This window comes from Aptenodytes patagonicus, chromosome 8 (genome assembly GCF_965638725.1).
Source record: "Aptenodytes patagonicus chromosome 8, bAptPat1.pri.cur, whole genome shotgun sequence".
Lineage (NCBI taxonomy): Eukaryota > Metazoa > Chordata > Aves > Sphenisciformes > Spheniscidae > Aptenodytes > Aptenodytes patagonicus.
Genome location: NC_134956.1, coordinates 19,185,398 through 19,196,056, shown reverse-complemented (window position 1 = coordinate 19,196,056; position 10,659 = coordinate 19,185,398).

The following is a 10,659-nucleotide window of genomic DNA, read 5'->3' as shown; positions in this document are numbered from 1 at the left end:
CTTGTCCAGGTAGTTTTTGAGGTTTGTCTGTTTGCAAGTTCTTCATTCATTGAATCATGCCTGCTGCTGTGATAAAACATTGGTGTTTTGAGCAGGAAGCTGAGTGGTACAAAGTCCAATACCTTACCCAGAACTAATGGTATTGGTGCAGGCTGGCGATTATTTGTCAGCGCTCTCAAAGCTTTTCGTTTAAAAAAGGAAATGAGGTGTGTAACAAGGTCTGTGCCCCATTTAAAGTGTTGTTTGCATTCCTTTATTTTATTGCAGTAGCCATTGAGTTTTGTATTGGCTCTTCCGTTAGCGTTCAGGATTTAGCTGCAGTCTAATACATCCGTGTTGGCACAACGCTGGCACTCGGCCTGGCCTCCCGGCTTGCTCGGACAGGACCAGGACAATTTTGGATGATGTTGTTGAGAAGATGGGAATTTGGGGTGGGTTTGGGTTGAGGATGGTTTGCTATATTTGGGGATATTGGGCATAAAACCTCTAGGGCCAGAGTTCAGAGCCTGATTGCAGCTTCCAGTAAGCAAGAGCTAAGCTGCGGAGGAGCTGGAAGTCGAAGGGCGGTAGCGTGGCAGGTGCAGCACTTGTAACCCCTCTTGTCGTTCTCCGCATGCCTGGCCCTGCAAGAGTTGTGCTCTTAAACTTTTATGAAGGGTGGAAGTACAGAGTGAAGAAAGAGGCCCAGAAGAGGAGAGAATAAGAAGGTAAAACTTCTCTTTCTCAGATGTTGCCTGGGGCAGGTAGCAAAGGGCTGGGGTCAGCCTTGGGTGGCACAGGGGAAGGAAAGGGAGGCACGACGTCCCCGTGGGACCTCCTGCCCATCACCAACAAGGGAGCTGGCGATGCTGCGCAGCTCGTGTGACACCCGATTTTTGGCAGTTGTTCCCCAGGACCCTTAACTTTGCCTTTTGCAGTCCTCCAGCTTACTTTGTTGCACTGCATTTCTGGAGCAGTGTTTTGATGCACGTGCGTGATTGTTCACAGAGACCAGGTCTGCATAACGCAGCTGAAGAGGTAATAAAGACATGCTTGTAGCTGTTACCATATTTGTTCACAGCTGAAATACAAATTACCTGCGCTTTGTTTGAATTGCTACCTCATCTGTGCTTTCTGCTGCTTAACTACAGCCTTTCCTCACCAGGATTACTGAGGACATCTAGTGACTGACCAGCAGCATTGAAGAGAAGAGCCTTCCCGCCTCTCGTACTCTGAAATCCTTCCTGCCCCTTCCAGTTTGAAGAAATATTTAGAAATTCTTATTTAGTATGATCCAGAACAAAGCCAAGAGGTGAACAACATGAAACACCAATGTAAAACACCCTCAGGGTTCAATTTTAGTGTCACAAATGCCTCTTTAGAAGGTGGAAGGTGCTGCTGATGAGATGAGAGTGTGGAGGGGAAATAAAAACCCACATAAAACCATATGTAATGGAGCATTTCTGAGTGCTTTTTAGTTGATGGATGAAGAAGAAAAACCGGTCCTTGACAGGAATCCTTAAAAAGGCACTAGGGCACTGTGCTGAAATAAGCTGTGCCTGATGTTTTTAATTGCCGCCTGCTTTTTCTCTGCTGTTTTGAACAGAAATACTCCGAGATGTGGGAGGACAAACTCCCACGGGAGTTGCCGCAAGCCCTGCGGGAGGCTGGTGTCTGACATTCCTTCGGCACAGGGACCAGGGAGGGACGAAGGCTCAGACCAGGAGCTCCCTCCCCGAGCACAGGCAAATCTTTAAAGATGACTAATCTTTAAAATTCACACGAGTATACTTACGTGAAACTTGTATTAAGTCACCTCGGCCAACATGATGTGACTCTTGCAGGTTTCTGCTGACTTTTCATTTATGATCTTGGACTTGTTCAGCTTAAATGTGAGCAACGTTGCAGCAATGTTTTGTACGCAGCAAGGCTGCGTGGCTCCTGGGTGGGTGAGAAGCCTCCACCGTGGCCCAGCCAGTCCTGAAATGTTTGTAGGAAATCCTATAAAGGCTGAAGGTTTGCTCCATCTCCTGGGCTTTGGGGATTAATGCAGGAGAGCTGCTTCTGCAGGCAGCTTCTGAGTCTGGGGAGAAGCTCCGCGTCACTGCGCTTGCCTGGCACTTTCTGGATAAGTTCACACCTTTCCTAGGAAGATTTCTGCTTTCTACACTATTCTTCCATCTCCTTTGTGCTTTTCTATCATATTTAATAAATTTCTAAGGTAGACAGCTGCGAGGTTCAGCTATAGCAGGGCCTCACACAAACATTGAAATCTATCAAGTTAAAGCAAATAGGAGCAAACTTTTAATTGTGTTTATTTTATTTAATGATTATTAATTTAAGTCCAGTTATCTGTTTTCCATGGACTTCCCCCCCCCCCCCCCGCCCCCGGGGAACTTGTGCCAGGGGAAAAACTCTGCGTCTTTAGGAATGTTTTATCTTGTTGGTAACAGAAATTTCCTGGTGTGGTTTTCAGATTACTTCTGTCACTTTTTGCAGCTGTTTGAGATAAATACAGCGGGAGGGAAAAAAAAAATCTTATTTTGCAAATGTGTGAAGACATAAACAGTTCTGTGTGCTTTTTCTCCTTGTGCTATGCTGGGCACCGTGTCTCTCCCTGCCGCATCCCCTGCTCTTGCCCTTGTTCTTCTCGTGCTGGAGGCACCAGGCTGCTGGCACCAACTGCACGGAGAGCCCCGCATCGTTCCTCGGATCGGTCGGGGATAATCCGGCTTTCCAATCAAGTGAAGCAATGAGCATGTGTCGTGGTTTAACCCCCGTTGGCGACCAAGCACCACGCAGCTGCTTGCTCACCCTCCCCCATTCCCCCCTCCCAGTGGGATGGGGGAGAGAATCGGAAAGGCAAAAGGAAGAAAACTCATGGGTTGAGATAAGAACAGTTTAATAATTGAAATAAAATAAAATAGTAATAATTTTTAAAAAATGGTAATGAAAAGGAAAACAACAAAAAGAGAGAAACAAAACCCAGGAAAAACAAGTGATGCAACTGCTCACCACCCGCTGACCGATGCCCAGCCACTCCCCAAGCAGTGATCGCTGTTCCCTGGCCAAATCCCCCCAGTTTCTGTACTGAGCATGACGTCCCATGGTGTGGAATGTCCCTTTGGCCAGTTGGGGTCAGCTGTCCTGGCTGTGCCCCCTCCCAGCTTCTTGTGCACCTCCTCGCTGGCAGAGCATGGGAAGCTGAAAAGTCCTTGACTTAGTATAAGCACTGCTCAGCAACAACTATGATGTGATAACACACTGATGTTTTTCTCGTGTTACATCCAAACCACAGCACTGTACCAGCTACTAGGAGGAAAATTAACTCTATCCCAGCCGAAACCAGGACAACATGGTATTTGTGTAGAGCAGGGGAAGGGGACCTACAGCTCTAATCTGGGGGCAGCCCACGTTTTCCCATGTTTTCCCACGTAATGCAGCCTTCATTAGAATCGGTTAGCATTTGGATTTATGTAATTTGGGTAACTGCATGTATGGATGTTTTCTGTTTCACCAAGCAGTGAGAAAATGGAACTTCATCCTGGCATAGATGATGTTGCCGGGGGAAGGGATGAGGTTGTGCATGGCATCTGTTCATGGTTTCAGGTATAAACTTTGTATGATGGATTTTGTTGTGGCTGGTATTTCCCGAAATGGTCCTTGCCTGCACCAACGCGTGGTTGGTACTTTGGAGACTCTGGTCTCTCTCTAAACCTGACCCCAGCATTGGGACCTACAGGGTGGGACCCTAGGCCTAGACAGAGGAAGAAGAGGCTATTGTACGTTTGCTGTATTGTCATCCATCCTCTTTCCCTCCTGTTTAACTCTCTCCTCCACCTGCCCTGTCCTGTCACAAATTAGCAAAGTGCCCTTACGTGCCAGGACAGCGTGTCCGCAATGCCTGGCTGAGCTTTCCAAAGAAGACACTTTCTCCCATTCCCAGCGTTGCTGTGGTGCCCGTGCTACCAGCTGGTAGGGGTGGTGACACCCTGACTGATGCACAACCCCTTGCCTTGTCTGGCAGGACCTTCCCCTTCCTCTCATAGCTGTTAGACCCAGTTTCAGGACACTATGGATCATCTCCCAGGGCAGGGTTTATCATCAAAGACAATTACCCCACGCTCTGACGCAGCAAATCAAACCTGATGTGATGTTTCTTCCTTGGAAGAAGGGACGGTGTGAGTCGTGATCGGTGCTGGTAGCCCAGGAGGACACAGATGTCAGGGCCTTCATGAAAGAGAAGTGAGACCTTTAACCAAGAAGCAGCTCCTTGTCATCCATCCAACTTTGTTATCCATGTCTGTCCCTCATAAAGGGAATCACCATAAATCCTTCAGCAAGTCCTTGACTGTAGAGGGATGTGCTCCATCTCCCAGGGCATCTCCCACCCGTCTCAAGTGCAGCAGGCATGAGTCTCAATTTATATTTAATTATTAGAGTGTCATCGAAATGCTGCAGATGGAGAAGAGTTTGCAGCCAGCCAGGGCTCAGCTGGAGTAACTCTAGAAGAAACTTTTCCACCTGTTCCTGGGCTGAGGTTAGGGAAGGACGTGCCCTGTGCGTACATAACAAAATTGCCACGTGGCCTTGCTGGCATCATTGCCCGCGGGCAAGTTTTAGTGGCAGGGTGATACGAGGTATAGGGCTGTGATAGGTTTGAACGCTATAAAATGAAAGATACACCTGATGTTTAATGTGAAGGATGACATTGTTTCCTAGAATGACTCCATTTCTTATCATATCTGGTCTGGCTTGTGCTGAATTCAGTGTTTCATATAAACGTGGAGGCGATCACTCATTCAAAAGGTTACGATGATGGCTGTTGCTCCTCCAAAAGTCCTTGGTGTCATGTTATAACAGTTCTGATTTAATAGTGCTGCCATGCACCATTTAGAGGGAAACTATAAATTTGGCTGAAAAGGGGAGAGGACATTTTAAAGTTTAATTCTAGCTACTAGTTTTAGCGTGAGGCTTTTGTCGCTCCTGAGGCTCTGCCATGCAAACCCAGAGCATAGATAAATCATAAAGATAAAGATTGATAAAGATAAAGAGTGGCTGGAAAGCTGCCTGTTGGAAAAGGACCTGGGGGTGCTGGTCGACAGCCGGCTGAACATGAGCCGGCAGTGTGCCCAGGCGGCCAAGGCGGCCAATGGCATCCTGGCCTGTATCAGAACTAGTGTGGCCAGCAGGAGTAGGGAAGTGATCGTGCCCCTGTACTCGGCCCTGGTGAGGCCGCACCTCGAATACCGTGTTCAGTTTTGGGCCCCTCACTACAAGAAGGACGTCGAGGTGCTGGAGCGTGTCCAGAGAAGGGCAACGAGGCTGGTGAAGGGTCTGGAGAACAAGTCTTCTGAGGAGCGGCTGAGGGAACTGGGGTTGTTTAGCCTGGAGAAAAGGAGGCTGAGGGGAGACCTCATCGCTCTCTACAACTACCTGAAAGGAGGTTGTAGCGAGGTGGGGTCGGTCTCTTCTCCCAAGTAACAAGCGATAGGACGAGAGGAAATGGCCTCAAGTTGCGCCAGGGGAGGTTTAGATTGGACGTGAGGAAAAATGTCTTTACTGAAAGAGTGGTGAAACATTGGAACAGGCTGCCCAGGGAAATGGTTGAGTCACCACCCCTGGAGGTATTTAAAAGACGTGTAGATGAGGCGCTTAGGGACATGGTTTAGTGGGCATGGTGGTGTTGGGTTGACGGTTGGACTCGATGATCTTAGAGGTCTTTTCCAACCTTAATGATTCTATAAAGGTAGAGTTAATAGTAAACAATTGCTAAATTGGATGTGCTGCCACAGATAGGTTCTTATGCAGACTGTGTGGAGAATGAATGTCTTCTCCAAGGGTCCGAGCTTGTATTTCCAACGTAAAGTATTGAATGTCCGAGCCTGAGTCTGGGCCTGTCTTGCGCACAGGTTTGGAATAAGATCTCAGTTCGTAATACTAAATATTTGGGTAAATGCCTTGTGCAAGGCCCACAGGTAGTGTGTGATTCAGCGCTGTGTCTGCCTGTGCTGCCTTGTGCTCCAGGGAAGCTGCGGCCATCAGAGAGGAGCCAGCATTGCCCCCGGGCAGCAGCGTGTCTCTGTCCCCGGTCAGTCCCTGGCGCAGGGGGTTGGTGTCCCCTTTGACGCCCATAACCAGCCTCAGCTCTGTCCCAGACCAGGTGAAGCCACATCAGGGCAGCTCAGGGCACCTTTTGCTTTTGGATATTGGCAAAAAGTTGCAGGCGGAGCTGTAGCTCGGTCCTTGAAGTCGTGGTCAGACATTCAACATCCCCTCGCGAATTGCCTGTTCCCCATAAAATAACCAAATTGCTCATGGTCTCTCACAGACCCGTTTTCATTCACCACAGGCTGGTTTTCATTTGTTTGGCAGATGTTAGCGCTGTGCTTTGGGAAGATGAGGCAACGAACCACCACCCAGGGATGAAAATGTTCAGGTATTTGGAAGTGCTTTACCAAGGTCACATAAATAACACGAGCTGGGAAAGTAAAATGCTGAGTTAGCAGGGACGTAACTAGCGCTGAGTGTTTCAGCATTTTGCCCGTGATCGTGGTATAAACGATATCTGGGAGTAGAAACTCCCTCTTGTAGCCACAGACCTGCTTCTTTCTAAATGAGCACGGTGCAAGGAGGCGTTGTGTGTCCTCTGATGGTGCTGGGGGTGCTGTTCAAGCCACTTTAAAACGTGGTCAGTAAAAAAACCCAGCATATATGTATTGGCAGGGGGATGGCCGGTGAGGCGTAGTGTTGTTTGTTGGCAAGTCAGCACAGAAACTCGGGCTTTGAGGGTGAAATTTGGAACGTGTCTTGGCTCTGAAGGGGGCAAAGGGTTGCCCTGGGTCAGCCCAGACCCCCAGGACCAGCTCCATCCCTCTCGGTGTCATCCCTAGCCCCCCACCAGCAAAAGGTCACTGTCAACGTTCGTATGTGGAGCTGTCTCCAGCCCCAAAACCATGGGGTTTTGGATGATCTTTTAAAAAAAGTTTAAAACAGTTGAAATGGTTTAGAAATCCGTCAGCTAATTATTTAACCCTTCTTGATGCAAACCAAGATGTACGCATCTGACTCGCCCGTGCTTTTCCCTGCAGGATTGCTTTGGACACACCAGTGGGGGTTGTTAGTACCCTGCCTCAGGCTGAAATTTTCTCTCCTTAATTTCTGACGTGACCGAAGTTCCTTCCGTGCTCCCCCTTTCTCCCTAGACATTTTAATGTTTTCTTTTCCCTGTAATAAGGAATGTGGATGATGACAGAGGCGGTTTCCTACTGCTTAGGGAGGACCCAGTGTAGCTATTCTCAGACTTCTCTAAAAATGGAAATTAAAAAAAAAAAAAAAAAAGACTATGTTCTTTTTTGGGGCCAAATTAGAGGCATCCAGGTCCCACTGAGACAGGAGACGCAGCTCCGCTTGCTCCTCTTGGAGCCGAAGGAAACCACCAGACCTCGATGTAGTGAGATGCGATGATTCGGTGACCGCTGGGGCAGGGGCGAGGGGCTCGCGCCCCCGTCCCCGCTGCTCCATCCCATCCCCACGCCAGCCACTGCCGCGCCTGCCGCTTCGCATGGGGGCTTGACTTCGCAGCTCCCTGTCAAGCGACTTGGGCAAATACTTCGAAAGTCAGATGTCCTTACTCTGTTTAAGCAACAAACTTAATCTGATATATTTATATCTGTAACAGTTTGGAGGTGTGGTGTGTGGTTTTTTTTTCTTCACCCCGAGATGATCCCTGGTGTTTTTCCCACAGGGTGTCTCTCTACGATTGCTCTCGTTACTTAGTGGTTGTTATTGTTAAGATCCCATCATCTGACCCTTTATAATCCCCATATTGCGTTACACTGCATTGCTGGACATGCTTGGTGTATGCTACTGTTTGTCAATTTTAGACTGCCCCATCAAGCCTACGAGTTTCTTAAAAGCGATGCGAGGTTATGTTACGCAGGCACATTCTCCAGCTCGTTCCAGTTAATGCCTTGGCACTTGGAAACGCCATGGATTGGTAATAGAGGGGAATAAACGTGCGGGGTTTATAAGCTAAAAAATGAAAGCCAACGTTACAGAAATTGCTCTCAAGCATTTGGCATCAGCACATGTCCCATCAATTACCTTAAAAATAGAACACGTTTTAGGCACTTGAAGCATGGTTTGATGCGGCCTGCTTCGTGTCAAATGGTGACGCAGGGGCTGGCCCCTCTTGATATTTGAGTTAAAAACTTGTCGACCCTTTTGCTCTCAAGAGAGATAGGTTGGAAGTTTTGAAGAAAATGCACAGATGAGAAAAATCAATGAAGTGAAACAATCCTGCACGAGAGCCTGCTGGGTTTCATGCGAGAGTTCATCCGTACGCGAGTGCCCGCCTTAGAAACAGTAAGCAATAAGTGTGAATTGTTCATTACCAAGGGCAGACCTCTTCTTCTATCAGTTTGCTCTTAAAGTGCCTTTATTTAACACTTGTTAGGTACCTACTTAGCATGAATTTTGAGCTGCTACCCGTAGGGATTGCTTTGTGATTGCTACAGGTACCTCTTGTCTTCTGCTTATGCTTTGAGCGTAGCTGCTGGCACAGCTCTCTGCTGTTTGGTAATAGAGCACCTCACGCAGCAGCTTATTAGTCCAGGGATTCCTGAGCAAGTGTCAAATTGGCGTGAAAATAGCAAGTGCTACCGATGGAAGTGGCTTTCCTGTCTTAATGAAGGTTGAGGAATGAGTGATTATTTTGGAAAGCTCCGAGGGAAATACCCGCAAATGTTATTGGGAAGATGATGGGAGTTTTGCCTTGGAAAAGACTTCTAGATTTGGTCGTGAGTGTGTCCCCAGCCTGGAGGGTGTCATTTGTTGCCTTAACATGCCATTTCCAGCACATCAAAAACACTAAGCAACATCTTAGAAAAGGAAGTGAATCCTGAACTCAAAGTAATTTATGGAGGAGAGACCTAAAGTAGGCAAAATGTGATACCCACCTTGGAAATCCGTGGGATTAGCACCTGTGTCGCCGGAGAGGTGTCACCAGGCAGCCCTTCGCTCTGCATCTGATGGAGAAGGCATCGCTCCCAGGACTGTAGTGTTTCCTAATCATGGTATTGACAAGTGATGTATTTCTACTTAGAAGAAAACTTGCTTTTCAAATACCTGATAGTGTTCTCAGTATCCCTGTTTTCCTTCTCGAGAGGACTTCACGGGTTTGACCCTGCTTAACTTAGCAGATCTGACAAGACCACAGCCCAGGATGGCCTGACTGAACATCATGGAAATACAAGAAGGTGGCCAGGGGCTTTATTTACAGTCAAGAAATTAGCAAGTGATAAGTAACCAGGGAAGAGACAGCTTCTGTGACCCAAACAGCATCGTTCGGGAGAATAACATACCAGCTACTGAAGAGCATTGATTTATTTGATAACATCAGGAAACCATTTATGGACTCTATTAGGGACAGCAATCGCTGGGGGTTAAAACTGCTAGACCAGATAGATTGATGTGTGGGTCTGCTGTTGTGCTTGCTACTGCATAATGTAAAATAAGGATGTCCCCTGAAATACCAAAGGGGCAAATGGAGCCATTACATTCTCGGTTTGGGGTTTTGTTATTTTTTCCTTTACCACTTATTTTGTTCTTAAATTTTTGCCCTCTTCCCCGCTGTGTAACAGCATTAATTAAATGAGGACCTTTGGATAATGGCTTTGTTACAGAGGTTAACAGGGCTTTGAACACCACGTTTCTTGTTACAAAACACAGCAAGGAGAGACCATCGTCGTGAAGAGACTGTTTTGCTGCTGGCAGACCCCAGCAGAACTTGGTTGAGGCTGTAACGAGAAATACGGTTTAAAAATTGGTGGGGCTTGGTTTCGCAGCCTCTTGTCTGTGGTTTCTTTACTACGAAAGACGCATTTGCAGTTGCAAGGCGAAGATTTGATTCGATACCCCCTGCAAAAAATATTTGAAATTATGAGAGGAAATTTTCCTAATCCAATGAACGGTCCAGACTGCAGCGTACTGAAATTGCACTGTAGTGGAAAAACTACCCGCCCACATGACTGTGCTTTTACAAGGCGGCCATGAGCACAGTGGTGTTGGAAATACGATTTTCTGGTTTGCCGTGTAAATTTGGAAGCCTATAAAATATTCTGAACAAAGAAGGAGGTACTTCTTAGCTGGAATGGACACTTAGTGAAAAAAAGGATTTCAGGTAATCTTCTATAGTTACATCAGTTCTACGAATATTAGCAAAGTAAATCTTTGTAGTTGCTTATTAATTCTGTAAAAAAAAAAAAAAAATGGTAAAAAGTAGGAAAAGGATGAACCTGAGATGAACTGTCAGCCGAGATCTGTTGACAGTGCAAATAACGTCCATGGCCAGTCAAGAAACAGAGCACTGGCGTTGCCCCTGGGCAGACTGGATGGGAGCAGGGCATGGATGTGCTGTGGGAAATGCTATGGGGAAATGCTCCCTGTGGGACTGCTCAGGCTGCTTCAAAGGGCTGGTGCCCGTCGCCGCATGGACCCCTGTCCCCAAGCACAAGGTGTGTGTTGTACCGACCGTTCACCTGCCTTTTTCCATCGTGGAGGATTTTACCTTAACCAGGATCTGGCGTTTGGGAGAGCTCATCAATTGCGCAACGGCTGCACTCACGCCAAAACCGCCTGCAATATTCAGTCAGGGTTTAGACCTGGCTAAAGGCAGTG